Source organism: Nuphar pumila, chromosome 7 (genome assembly GCF_984573655.1).
Source record: "Nuphar pumila chromosome 7, dmNupPumi1.hap1.1, whole genome shotgun sequence".
Classification (NCBI taxonomy): Eukaryota; Viridiplantae; Streptophyta; class Magnoliopsida; order Nymphaeales; family Nymphaeaceae; genus Nuphar; species Nuphar pumila.
The window spans coordinates 91176295-91191749 of NC_143255.1; the positions used below are offsets into that span (position 1 = coordinate 91176295).

Genomic DNA, 15455 nt, shown 5'->3' on the forward strand with positions numbered 1-15455 from the left:
TATTACATACTCATTCATAAAAACTATATCATAAAAGTATAAGATAGTTTCAAAAAGCTCATTTTTGAAAACTAATAATTGTACCTTCTTACAACCCTTTATGAAAAAGGTATTTTGACATAATTTCAAAATGTAATAATTGTACCTTACATCATATACAAGACAACATGAAAAGAAAGGTAGGAAAAAGACAAAACATGAAATTGGCTACATAAAGAAAAACAAATATAATATGTTTTTGAAAAGACTCTAGTTACCATCTTTAAAGAAATGTCTTCAAATATAAGAAAAAGACAAAACATGAAAATCGGCTACACAAAGAAAACAAATATAATAAAGGTTTTGAAAAGACTCTAGTTACCATCTTTAAAGAAATGTCTTCAAATATAGGAAAAAGGCAAAACATGAAAATCGACTACACAAAGAAAACAAATATAATAAAGGACTCTAGTTACCTTTTTTCAAACCCATAGAATGTCGACTTACTTGAAGTCATCATTCTCTTTATATAGCATTAAATACCTCCTGTAAGAAATCCTTGTTAAAATATCCTTCTCAAGAATGTCGACTTTCTTGTAGTCCTCATTCTCTCTGAAGACTTTGAAAAACACAACATAAAGAAAATACTTGACATGACTATGTACAAATAAATATCTCAAAGCACTCATTGTACTTACACTCATTTAAAGTAAAGAAGTACTTATGTACCTCAAATCATTAATTAGAATAAAGACAAAACCACTATCCAACGTTCAATGTACTATTGTAAGAAATAGACTTTTTACATAAAATATGTATTACCTAAAATATTACAACGACTAGTGTACCCTATATTTTACTTTTATGGAAAAAGACTTTTTCGAATTTCTCTAAAGATGTTTTTGAAATGACATATCATTTCACATCTCAAGAAGGCTACGATTTCAAAATGTAACGACTACTTTTTTAAAAGCTATATAAACACACTCAAATAAACTATTCAACATTGAATGGACATGTGAACTTACAACGAGAAAAATTCTTATTCTATATTTGAAAAGAGAGCCTTGAAAAAGAAAGAGAAAAAGAAAAGAAAGAAAAGAGAAAAAGTCAAGTTCAGCTCTTTGACAAAGAGTATCCTCTGAGTGACAAACAGAACATTCTGAGAATCCTTCATTCGTGCATTCATATCATTCTGAAGGTTCTATAGGAAGTATTGTAACTCTGTTATTCATTGTTTTCCTTCTTTGTTGAAAGAAGTAGACCTCTGTGAAAGAGGGTGTTGCCCTTCTCTGTTGAGAGAAGAAGACCTCTGTGAAAGAGGATGTTGTCCTTCTCTGTTGAGAGAAGAAGACCTCTGAGGAAGAGGGTGTTGTACTATTTATCCGATGACTCGGATGTTATAGTGGAAAGCTCAAGTGGTTTGCTTGGGGACTGGATGTAGGTCTGGGTATTGACCGAACCAGTATAAATTATGTGTTTTATGTGTTGTGCCTTATTGCCTGATTATTTTATTTTATCGATCTTTATCATATTTCACTATTCACTCCCCTCTAGTGGAATTTCATTTGGTATCAGAGCAGGTTTGTTGGTTTCGACATAACAAGTCTTCCAGCACAAATGGCATCTACCTCTTATGCTCGTGATATTGAAGGTCAACACGCATCTCGTCCTCCTTTCTTCAATGGCTCCAACTATGGATACTGGAAGTGCAGAATGGCTATATTTCTCAAATCCATAGATTTTGCTGTATGGAAAATTGTTGAGCATCCATACACATCTCTATCCGCAGACTATAACTTATGGTCTGATGAAGAAAAGAAAATGGCAAACCTAAATGCTAAGGCTATGAATGCCTTATATTGTGCCATTGATCAAAACGAATTCAATAGAATATCTATACACTACAACAGAGCAGTAGATTAGCGACGACCACCTTTCGTCGCTAATCCGTCGCTAACCATGTTAGCGACGGATTAGCGACAACGCGGCGACAGTATGCTTACGTCGCGAATATTTCGACGCTAACTGGCGACGGAATTATTCCGTCGCCAAGTCCGTCGCTAATTGCGACGGAATAACGAGCGCTGTATTCCGTCGCCAATCCGCCGGTACTAAACGGCGACCACGGCGTGGCGACGGATTTAATTCCGTCGCTAAGCCGTCGCTAGATTAATATGAATAGCGACGGAATCATCCGTCGCTAATCCGTCGCAAAAACGAAAAAAAATCAAAAAAAATTTATTTAAAAATTAATTACGGAGAACTGTACAATTTATATTTCCTGTAAATAAAAAACAAACCACACAAAAAAATTCATATAACAAGTATCTATAATAATTAATCGTTCCACCTTAAAACTAAGAAGTTTAATTATTTACAATTCAACAATTACAATTAGGAAAAATAAAAAAAATAGAACTTCTTCAACACAGTCCTCTAATCATCGCCAAGATTTTGTGCGTCTTCTTGTTCATTGTCTTTATCTGTCCCTTCAGCTCCACTACCCTGATTATCGCTAGCAGCCTACACAAGAAAAGAACAGTCAGTATTGATAAACAAAATATAATGAAATAAATTACACACTATATGTGATTCTATCATGTGCTCATGTGTGATCTAAGGCAATAAAAAAACTCTATATGTGATTCTATCATGCTCATATGTGTGCTAAGGCAGTCAAAAAATTGAATATGTGATTATAGCATGTTCATATGTGTTCTAAGGCATATAAAAAAACTCTATATGTGATTCTACCATGCTCAGATGTGCTTTAAGGCAAGCAAAAAACTATATATGTGATTCGATCATGCTCGTATGTGTGCTAAGGCAGTAAAAAAATTGAATATGTGAATATAGCATGCTCATATGTGCTCTAAGGCAGGCAAAGCAAAAAATTTTATATGTGATTCTATCATAAATGATATATAACATGTTCATATGTGTTCTAAGGCAGTTAAAAAACTCTATATGTTATTATAGCATGTTCATATGTGTGCTAAGGCAGTCAAAAAACAGAATATGTGATTATAATATGCTCATATGTGTTCTTAGGCAGTAAAAAAACTGAATATGTGATTATAGCATGCTTATGTGTTCTAATGCAATCAAAAAAACTTTATATGTGATTCTATCATGCTCATATGTGCTCTAAGACAGACAAAAAGTTAAATATATATATATGTGATTCTATCATGCTCATATGTGTGCTAAGGCAGTAAAAAAATTGAATATGTGATTATAGCATGTTCATATGTGTTCTAAGGCATCTAGAAAAACTCTATATGTGATTCTACCATGCTCAGATGTGCTTTAAGATAGTCAAAAAAACTATATATGTGATTATACCTGAGAGGGACCTGGAATCGAAGATCCCCTATCCTGAACAGCGGCCTTGATCTCATTTCGGAGAAAGGGGGCGACGGTGTATTGGAAGTAGTTATTCAGTGATTCATTAATGATCTCGCGTACATCATCACCGGAAAGAATAGTCGGCTGCTTGGAGCTTATGTCGGCGCAAGAAGTTGGTGAGCCGTAACTGGAAGAACCAATAACTGGTGAAGTGTTCATATTACTCCCAAACCCGAACACGCGACCTTTTTTGGGTTCACCTGCTGCAGTCACCCATGCTGTAGGATCAAATGATGGATGCTGAGTAGCGTCTTCACCATATCGCTCTACCATTTGTTGCTCATATGCCTCCTACAAAATAATGTTTAAAGTATTCATTAATAATTAATGATAACATTATGATGACTTGCATATATATTGCAATGATTATTAATAGAATTAATACATACCGTTGTCGTTCTCGCCTTCTCTGATACGAAGACTCCCGTGGTCTTCCGTTTATGTGTTTCTACAAACACATCCTTATATGGTACACTGCCTCCTTTTTCTGCTTCCTGCGAAGTTAAATGACAAAAGATTTAGTACACAAATTTGCAACTATACTTATAAAATTAATATTATATATTGATGAGTTACCATTTTCTTTAGGTGGCTCCCAAATGTCTTAGATCCACCTGTGTGTAGATGGGCTTCGGGCATCTTCGATCGATTTTGTGAAGCCTTCGCAGAGCGATTTTTAAATGCATCTCCCGCCCACATATCGCACATTTCATCCCAGTAATCTCTCCTGATAGTAATAGGACCATGGCCCTTCCACAGTAATGGATCATCTACTACGCCAGATGCTTTTTTGCTGCAGTCTTCATAGTGTGCAGCATGTCTGCAAATCGATTGGCAGCCACCTTCTGCCACACCTTCCTTGCATCATTTTCTTCCACCGTAGTTGCAAAGCGATTCGAAGCCTACAAATATTTTCAGAAAGTTAGTAGACATTGCTTAAATAAATTAAATATGAAACACATTAACTATGAGGAACAACTGTATACCATGAATGAGGACCACAATCTGTCTAATACCTCCTTTGGGTACTCTTTCCATTGAGCAACTGGTCCTGGTAGATGTTGAAGAAGTGAATTCCTAATCTCCCGTACTACTTCTTGTGGCTCAAACCTCGTGCTGCACATGAATTGTTACACAGTAAATATCAATATAAAATATTTAAAAGATATGCAATAATTGAAAACAAAATACTTACGGTCGATTATCGATATACACTATTCGAATGAGTCTTCTTGTGCCAGCCTGTGAAGACCCTGTTTCCTGTGTTGGCTGTTGACTTGTGCGATCAACTGGTGTAGGTGGGTCGTATACAGGCGCAACATCATCTGTAAAAAAATACACACCAAGTTCTCAGAATGTGCATTTGAACTAATCAAGCATCTAATTAGTTATATGATATACCTATCACAGGAGCCCGTGAAGATGAAGGTTGAGCCTGGCTACTACTGGATGAGCGACCACTATAACCTCCACGAACCATATTCTAACAAATAACATATGTCATACAATACATTCAAATAATTCACATCAAGTATTACAATGCATTCAAGTCATTCACATCAAGCATTGCAATGCATTCAAATAATTCAAATCATTGACATCAAGTATTGCACTAATTCAAATCATTCGTTAATTGCATAAATTATAATACATTCAGATAAATTACAATGCATTCGAATCATTCGTATCAAGTATTACAATACATTGAAATAAAATTTTTAATCATTCACACCAAGTATTGCAATACAACTCACATCAAGTATTACAATGCATTTAAATAGAGGTTTGTAGTATAAGATTTTTTTCACTAGCTTGAGAATTCTTCCTCGTCACTAGTTTGACTTTCTTCTTCTTCTTCTTCTTCTTCTTCTTCTTCTTCTTCTTCTTCTTCTTCATTGTTTGCCCATCCACTTGGTACATCATTTGGATCACATTCCTCTATGAATGTTTCATCAGCCAATGGAGATATGACATGCATATCATGCGCAACATCGTGACCATAAGCGAAGTCACAGACATCATCTGATTGATAGTAATCACTGTCTTCAGCTAACTCATCTTCTTGTAACTGATCATACTCGGGGTATAGTTTGGATTTCACCTTGCAAACTGCCCACCATTCATTTCTATCTGACTTTTTTATACTCGGATATGAAGTATAATAAACTTGTTGAGCTTGCGAGGCTAATATGAATGGTTCATATGTTCCAAACCTGGATTTATGATTCACCTCCACAATGCCTGAAGCTTTGTCGAGTCTTGTTGCAGTTGGATCAAACCAATGACACTTGAATACCGTAACCCTGTTATTCATGCCTAAGTAAGTCAACTCCATTATTTCCTCTATAACACCGTAGTAATCATGTTCATTTTCACCGTAGCTGCTACCCTTGACACACACGCCACTATTTATCGTTGATTTGTTTATACCGTAGTCTTTTGTATGGAATCGATAACCATTTACGATATACCCGTTGTAGCATTGCACAACTTTGGTCGGACCATTTTCTAAATCACATATTCCTTGATCTTTAACATCACCATGGCGAACCTACGCACAGACATAAACAATTATTGTGATCACGATCAATTAAGTAACTTAGTGTTGTTTATAAGTACAAAATTTATGTTAGCTTCTTTACCAACTGTTTCAACCACTCCACAAACTTAGTTTCACGTTCTTTTTGTACTTCTGCATTAGTGAGATGTGAAACTTTGCTTTGCAACTCCAGATCAAATCGTCTGCAAACCACAAATACTTATATTACCGAGCCATGTATCCACATATAGAACATAAAAGGATTTATAATTGAGTTGCATATACATATACTTACTCGATGTATGGGTCGATCGCTGAACAATTAAAAAGAATATAGATGTGTGCTGCATCTTGCTCTCGATCTGTCAATAGCCTTGATCGGCAACTACCAAATGCATGCCCAAGTCGTTGAAATATCGACAGCTTGTCAGCTACAGTTACTTGTTCTCCATCATCGTTACGGGGCGGGCATGTGTAACGTGTTGAAATATGAGGTTCGAAGTACATAGATGAGAAATTTGAAATCTCTTCTAAAGTGTACGCCTCACAAATAGAGCCTTCTACTCTTGCTTTATTACGAACCTTTTTTTTTAGGTCGAACATGCATCTGACAAGAATATACATTTCAAATTTTAAATATCTGTCATTAAAGAGACAAATATAAAAAAACATATACCTTTCAAATGGGTACATCCATCGATATTGCACAGGGCCACCAACCCTTAGTTCATATGGCAGATGTATGATCAAATGTTCCATAACATCGAAAAATGCTGGCGTAAATATCTTTTCTAACAGACAAACAGTGGTGATGACAGAGTCCTCGAGATTCTTTACATCTGATACAATGACCTCCGATGCGCACAATGTTCTGAAAAATCCGCTCAACTCAGACAATACCCCCCATATAGGTTTGTCTAACATATCATGGAATGCTAGGGGTATCAATCGTTGCATAAAGATATGACAATCATGGCTCTTCAACCCATATAACTGTCCATCGTCAATCTTCACAGCCCGAGCAATGTTAGAGACATATCCATCTGGAAATCTCAGTTGTCTCAACCATTGACATACATGTTTTATTTGATCAGGTCCGAGCACGTACTTCGCCTTTGGTTTCAGTACTTTGCCATTATACTCTTTGAGTTCCAATTCTGGTCTTTTACATATTAATTTTAAATCCATACGGGCCTTCGGATTATCCTTCGTTTTTCCTTTAATATTCATTACTGTATTGAACACATTATCAAACACATTTTTCTCTACATGCATCATATCCAAATTATGTCGTATCAATAGGGTCGGCCAATACGGTAGTTCCCAAAAAATAGATTTTTTCGTCCAATTGTGTTCCTTCCCAAATCCACGGAAGGGTGTAGGACTGCGGGCATCTGTTAATACATTTGGAATGTATCGCAATCTTCTTAAAATCTCTATGCCAGACAATCTTGAGGATGGACCTTCCATTTCAGTTGTGTCTGCTGTAAATGCATTCTTTTGACGTCGGAACGGATGATCGCTGGGTAGAAATCGACGATGGCAATCAAACCAGCAAGGCTTCCTTCCATGCCTCAATCTAAAAGCTTTGGAATCCTCCATGCAGTACGGACAAGCCAACCTCCCATGTGTGCTCCAACCAGATAACATACCATATGCAGGGAAGTCACTGATTGTCCATAGAACAGCGGCCTTCATGTTGAAATTTTGTTTTTTGTGGGCATCATACGTGGTAACACCGTCATCCCACAGTACTTTTAATTCATCAATCAATGGCCTTAGATATACATCAAGATTTTGGCCAGGTGAGGTCGGACCAGGGATCAACAGAGACAAGAAAAGATTTGGACGTTTCATACACAAGCTTGGTGGAAGGTTGTATGGAGTTACAAATACTGGCCAGCATGAGTATGGAGTTGATCTACCCCCAAATGGATTAAATCCATCTGTACATAGACCGAGTCTAACATTTCGCACTTCCATTGCGAAGTTCTGATGAGTACGATCAAAGTGCTTCCAAGCTTCAGCGTCAACAGGATGCGTGATCTTGTTTTCATCGTGTCGAACTTTATTTGCATGCCATCTCATGTGTTTAGCTTTCTTTGAAGACATATACAATCGCTGCAATCTAGGAGTGATAGGAAAGTAGCGGAGCGACTTGTATGAAACTTCCTTTGATCTCGTGCTACCATTGCCTCTTGTCTTTGGCTTGAACCGAGGATGCCCACATGACGGGCATGATATGTCGTTTTCCTGCTCCTTGAAATACAACATGCAGTGATTTGGACAAGCATCAATCTTTTTGTAACCCATACCTAGAGCGTTGACCATAACTTTCGCACGATAGAAATTTTGTGGCAATTTCTCATCTTTAGGCAACATACTCTTCACAATCATGCACAAACGGTCAAAACATGATTGACTCAAATTATACTCGGACTTCAAATTCATTAGTTGAAGAACTGCAGACAAGATAGTGTGACTCTCACAACCGTTCCAAAGTGGCTCATCAGCATCTTTAAGTAAATCATAAAATCTACTAGCTGCATCGTTTGGTGATTCTTCATCTACGACAGTTCTTACATCACTAGAACTCATAGCAGAACCCAGTTCTGTTCCTGCAGCATCAAATATCAAATTCGTATATGGATTATCGTGCACCACATTCACCCGTGCATCAAAATCGTTTCTAAATTCTTCTCCATGAAACGCCCAGTTCTGATAATCACTCACAAAACCCTTCCTGTATAGGTGATGTCTAACGCCATGAGGTTCTACAAATCGATTATTCTTACAAATCTTGCAGGGACACCTAATCCGACCTGTGGGATCTACCGTACTGACACTCGCCGTTGCAAATTCAATAAAACTATCGACACCATCCATATATTCATGCGATAACTCATTGTCCACTATCCTACGGTACATCCATTCACGGTTTGCAGTCATTCTGTCGTATGATGTTACGAATAGTATCCTAACGAATTAAGAAAAAAACAATCAGAATGCGACGATGAAGAAAATATCAAATTTATCATGCAATATACTATGTCAAACAATAACAAGAATTTTGATGCATGCATTGATAACTTAATATTTTCATGTGCAAACTATTAATGACATGATACAATCATTTGAAGCATGCTTTTATTATAAAATTTAACATGGAAGTCAAAATCAAATTGAAAGTAACTACATGCAAGCATGGATACAATTACATCAAATATTGCAATACATCATAATCATTCATATCAAATAAATGGCAAACATGTACCTGCAGCAAACACACTTCAATATCTCACTAACTACTACCATGCTTAGCATGGACTCCGTACTCCAAAAATAAGAACACTTCCATATTTCTACATTAAAATCATGCTCAGCATGATCTCCGAACTCCAACAAAGCAGTCCTAGATATCAACAACTAAGTGAGTGTGTGAACAATAAAGTGCTGCATTCAATAAATTAAATAACATGTGATACGTTTGCATCACTTACTCACCACGGGTATTTACCCGATTTGCATTGTTTTTGTCATTTACTTACCACAGGTGGCCGAGCACGAGTTGGTTCCGTTGAGAAATCTGCACAAAAAAACAATTTTTTAAAATGAAGTCACCACGGAAAAAAAACTGTTCTGACAAGGGGTCGACTCCCCTGCTGTTCCGACAGGGGGTCGACCCCCTGCCCGGGTCGACCCCCTACCGGAAAGGCAAGGGGCAAGGGTCCTCTGCCGAAAAATGCAGGGGGTTAACCCCCTTCCGGAAAACGCGGGGGTTAACCCTCTGCCGAAAAACGCGGGGGTTAACCCCCTCCGTTTTCCGGAAGGGGGTTAACCCCCTGCCAGAAACGGGAGGGGGTTAACCCCCTGTGAACCGGGAGGGGGTTAACCCCCTGCCGGAAACGGGAGGGGGTTAACCCCCTGTGAACCGGGAGGGGGTTAACCCCCTGCCGGAAATGGCAGGGGGTTAACCCCCTGCGTGAAAATGGGGGTTAACCCCCTGCGTGAACCGGAAGGGGGTTAACCCCCTGCCGAAAACGGCAGGGGGTTAACCCCTTACGTCAAAACGGGGGTTAACCCCCTGCCGGAAACGACAGGGGGTTAACCCCCTGTGTGAACCGGGAGGAGGTTAACCCCCTGCCAGAAACGGCAGGGGGTTAACCCTCTGCATGAAAATGGGGGTTAACCCCCTGCCGGAAACGGCAGGGGGTTAACCCCCTATGTGAACCGGGAGGGAGTTAACCCCCTGCCAGAAACGGTAGGGGGTTAACCCCCTGTGTGAAAACGGGGGTTAACCCCCTGCCGGAAACGGCAGGGGGTTAACCCCCTGTGTGAACCGGGAGGGGGTTAACCCCCTGTGTGAACCGGGAGGGGGTTAACCCCCTGCGTTTTCCGGCAGGGGGTTAACCCCTTGCCGGAAACGGGAGGGGGAGGGCGTTACCTTTCTCCGGGCGGCGAACGGTGGGACCAGCGGACGGTGGGACCGGCGGACGGTGGGACCGGCGGACGGTGGGACCGGCGAACGTCGGGACCGGCGAACGGCGGGAGCGGGACCGGCGAACGGCGGGAGCGGGACCGGCGCAGGAGCAGCGAAAGAAGAAAAGGAAAACCTGGTTGGGATTAGGGTTATTCGAAAGTTAGCGACGGCTTAGCGACGGATTAATTCCGTCGCTAAGCCAACGTAAAATCAAATTCACGAAAATAGCGACGGATTATATTCTGTCGCCACATCCGTCGCTAGTTAGCGACGGACTAGTTTCCGTCGCTAACGTCGTCGGTAAATGGTGCGATCGTACCGACAAAACAATCTGTCGCAACATCCGTCGCTAATTAGCGACGGACTATCTTCCGTCGCTACTTTCTTAAGATTCAGTGATAATAGCGACGAATATTTGTCGCTCGCCAATCCGTCGCTAACTAGCGACGGAATCTTTCCGTCGCTAACGTCCGTCGCTAACAACCTATTTTCTTGTAGTGATATGTGAATCTGCATATGATATTTGGCATTCTTTGGAGGTTATTCATGAAGGAACCAACAAAGTGAAAGAAGCCAAATCTCATCTCTTGTCAGAAAATATGAGTTGTTCAAAATGAACAAAGATGAACCCATCACAGAGATGTTTACCAGATTCACCAACATCACCAACGATCTGAAATCTCTGGGTGTAACATATTCCCAGACAGAAAAGGTGAAGAAAATCTTGAGATCTCTCACAACTGATTGGGAGAAAAAGACTACAGCCATTGAAGAAGCTCAAGATTTATCTAAGCTTACTCTGGACGACTTAATAGGCAATCTTATGGCCTATGAAGTCCACATGAAAGAAAGAAGGGAAGAAGAACAACCGATAAAGAAAACTCTAGCTTTTCCAGCTCTATCTGAGAATGAAAGCTGAGATAAAGAATCCGAAATTGCGCTACTAACCATAAAATTCCAGCGCTTTATGAGAAGGAACCGGCTTCTAAACAAGCACAAGGAAAGAAAAGATCCTAAGGAAGATCTCATGTGCTATCAGTGTAATAAGCCAGGTCACTTGAGGTGTGACTGTCCCCTTCTCAAAAGAAAGTCCAAGACCGAGGAACCAAAGAAGAGGTTCTTCAAGAAAAAGGCTCTGCATGCTCAATGGGATGACTCAGAACCATTCACCAGTGAAGAGTCAAGTGATGATGAAGCCGAAACTGCAAACATGTGCTTCATGGCAAACGAAAGCTCTGTAAGTGAAATTTCTGATTTTTCCTTTGAAGAACTTCTAGATGCTTTTCAAGAACTATTTGAAGAATCTAGAAAATTAAGCTTCAAAAATAAAACTTTAAAATCTGAAAATTTAGAGCTTTCCCAGAAAAATGAAAAACTCAACAGTGAAAACTCTGAGTTGAAAAAGAAAAATCTTCTTATTACTTCTGAAATCTTATCTATTAGCTTCAAGACTAAAAATCTGCAAGTAGAAATTTCAGAATTAAAAAGTAAAACTGAAAACCTTATGAAAACGGTTTTCAAGTTTACTAAAGGAAAAGAGAACTTGGATAAATTCCTATCTTCTCAAAAAGTCTCTTTCTACAAGAATGGTATTGGCTACTCTCATTTCAACAAGCCTTCTTGTATGAATCAAAAGACCACTTTTGTGAAAAGTTCGTCTGAACCAAATAAGGAGTATTATAATGTTAATTTTTTTAACTCCTCTAAGGTTGTAGACAAACCCAAATCCAAATGGATATGGGTTCCAAGGTCTAACAAAAAGGGACCCGATTAGGTACCAAAAAGAAATTTTACTTAATGATTTGCAGGCTCCAAACAAGAAGAACAGGTGGATTCTAGACAGTGGATGTTCAAAACACATGACTGGACATTCAGACCTCTTTGTTGTTCTTCATAAAAAAGGAGGAACCGTCACCTTTGGTGATAACAACAAAGGTTTGATAATAGGTATTGGTAATATTGGAAATATAGATAAACCTCTTATCAAAGACGTTCTCCTGGTTAAAGGCTTAAAACATAACCTTCTAAGTATTAGTCAAATGTGTGATACAGGTTATAAAATTAGCTTTAATCATAATGCTTGTCTTATAGCAGACACCAACGAAAATATTATCTTAAAAGGTATAAGAAAAAATAATATATATGAACTATACCTAGAAAACATCACAAAACATTGCCTCATAGCTAATAATGACTCTCAACATTTATGACACATGAGAATGGGTCATGTCAATTCTAAATACATGTCTAAATTAGCTAAAGATAAGTTAGTACGTGGGTTACCCAAAATATCTTTTAAAAAGGATTATTTTTGTGATGCATGTCAATTAGGAAAACTGTCAAAATCTTCTTTCAAATCAAAAAATATCATTTCAAGCAAAAGACCTTTAGAGCTTCTCCACCTGGATCTTTTTGGTCCTTCTAGGATAGCTAGTCATAATCACAATAAATACGTTTTTGTCATTGTAGATGACTACTCAAGATTTACTTGGGTGATATTTTTGAAAAACAAAAGTGATACGTTTTGTCAATTTGAAATTTTATGTAAAAAATTACAAAAATAAAAAATCTTGTTCTATTGTTAAAATCCGTAGTAACCATGGAGGAGAATTTGAAAATGAACTTTTTGAAAAATTTTGTAACTTGCATGGTATTTCTCATAACTTTGCCTTTCCTAGAGCTGCACCTCAAAATGGTGTAGTAGAAAGAAAGAATAGAACCCTTCAGGAATCTGCTAGAACTATGCTCCAACACAATAATCTTGCTAAATCTTTTTGGGAAAAAGCTGTTAATACTGCATGCTACATAACTAATAGAGTTCTCATTAGACCCTTATTAAATAAAACTCCCTATGAACTATTCTATGACATAACTCCAAGAATAGACTATTTCAAAGTCTTTGGTTGTAAATGCTTTATCCTAAACACAAAAGATAGCCTAGATAAATTTGATGTTAAATCTATTGAAGGCATATTTTTAGGATATTCAAGTCATAGTAAAGCATACAGGGTTTTCAATAAGTGTTCTAAGTCTATTGAAGAATCTATGCATGTTAGTTTCTGTGAATCTATTGATCAATCTGTTCATAAGCAAACTAACGATGATGATGTTGAAAGTACAGATTTATTTTTATATAACACAGTTAAGTCTAATGAAGATGATCATCAAAGAACATTTATCGATATCAAAGATCATCCTCAAAAGCAGATTTTGGGAGAACTAACAAAGGGGGTTCAGACTAGAGCTCGGCTAGAACGGATTGCAAATATGACATTCATTTCTCAACTTGAACCAAAGAAGATTGATGAAACCATCATTGATGAGTTCTGGATGTTAGCCATGACTGAAGAACTGAATCAATTCCAAAGGAATGAAGTTTGGGATCTTGTACCAAGACCAAAGGATCATCCAATCATTGGGACAAGATGGATCTTCAGAAACAAGCTAGATGAAACAGGTAATGTTATAAGAAATAAGGCAAGACTAGTAGCTCAAGGATACAACCAGAAGGAAGGTATTGATTTTGATGAAATATTTGCTCCTGTTGCTAGACTTGAATCTATTAGAATGTTTTTAGCATATGCAAGCTATATGGATTTCAAATTATATCAAATGGATGTTAAAAGTGCTTTTCTAAATGGTTTTATAAATGAAGAAGTTTATGTAAAACAACCTCCAGGATTTGAAAATGAACAATATCCAGATCATGTTTTCAAACTCAAACGTGCTTTGTATGGTTTAAAACAAGCACCTCGTGCTTGGTATGATAGACTTAAAACCTTTTTGTTAAAAACTGGCTTTTCTGTAGGCAAAGCAGACTCTACATTATTTGTAAAAATAGTGAATAATCTTACCCTAATTGTTCAAATATATGTAGACGATATCATCTTTGGATCATCTAACAACACTCTTTGTGAAGAATTTTCTAAGTCCATGCAGAAAGAATTTGAAATGAGTATGATGGGAGAACTCACCTACTTTCTTGGACTGCATATTAAGCAAACCAAGGATGGAGTTTTCATCAATCAGTCTAAGTATGCTCGTGAACTTCTGAAGAGGTTCAACATGAACTCAACTGCTTCAAAATCTACTCCTATGAGCACTACTACTGTTTTGGACAAAGATGAAAATGGTAAGTCTGTTGATACAAAGGTATACCGAGGTATGATAGGATCACTTCTCTATTTAACTGCTAGCCGTCCAGATATTATGTTCAGTGTTTGCTTGTGTGCTAGATTTCAGTCAAATCCAAAAGAATCACATCTTAAGGCTGTAAAAAGAATAATGAGATATTTAAAAGACACAATTGATTTTGGATTATTCTATTCAAAATCCTTTATATTTGATTTAATCTCATACAGCGATGCTGACTTTGCTGGAAGTAAATCTGACAGAAAAAGCACAAGTGGAACATGTCATATGCTAGGGCACTCTCTTGTATCATGGTTCAGTAAGAAACAAAATTGTGTATCTTTATCAACTACTGAAGCCGAATACATTGCTGCTAGCCTAGCCTGTACAAAAGTTATCTGGATGAAACAAACCTTAAAAGATTTTGGTTTAAATTTTGAAAATACAACTATTTTCTGTGATAATACTAGTGCGATAAACTTATCTAAGAATCCTATTTTACACTCACGAACTAAGCACATTCAAATAAGACACCACTTCTTAAGAGAACAAGTCTTAAACAATATAATTAAACTGGAATTCATACCCACTAATCAACAGTTAGCAGACATTTTCACTAAACCATTGAAACATGAAGACTTTACACGAATTAGAAGAGAACTAGGAATATGCAAACTAAGTGACTTATAAATTAATCACACTTATTATAATACTTCTTATAAGTTTTGTTAAAATATTATTTTAAAAATTTTTCTTCTTATCGATTTTTGTTAGTCAAACTAGATTTTCATATTCACGTACACTTTAAAACTCTTATAAGACACATTCTTTATGTCTTTCAACTTGTCATCTTTTCAAGTACACATCCATTATGACTTCTTGTCCTATCTCCTTTCACTCATATCCATAAAGACT

At 37.5% G+C, this 15455-nt stretch overlaps 1 long non-coding RNA gene across 1 annotated transcript; it reads right to left on the reverse strand.

The window, feature by feature from the left end:
- Positions 1-2313: 2313 nt before the first annotated feature.
- LOC149832460 (uncharacterized) lies at positions 2314-3494 on the reverse strand. The gene is made up of 2 exons (XR_016433106.1): positions 3328-3494; positions 2314-2505 (listed from the first exon to the last, which is right to left on the reverse strand). It is a non-coding gene; the product is annotated as an uncharacterized LOC149832460 (long non-coding RNA).
- Positions 3495-15455: the final 11961 nt, after the last annotated feature.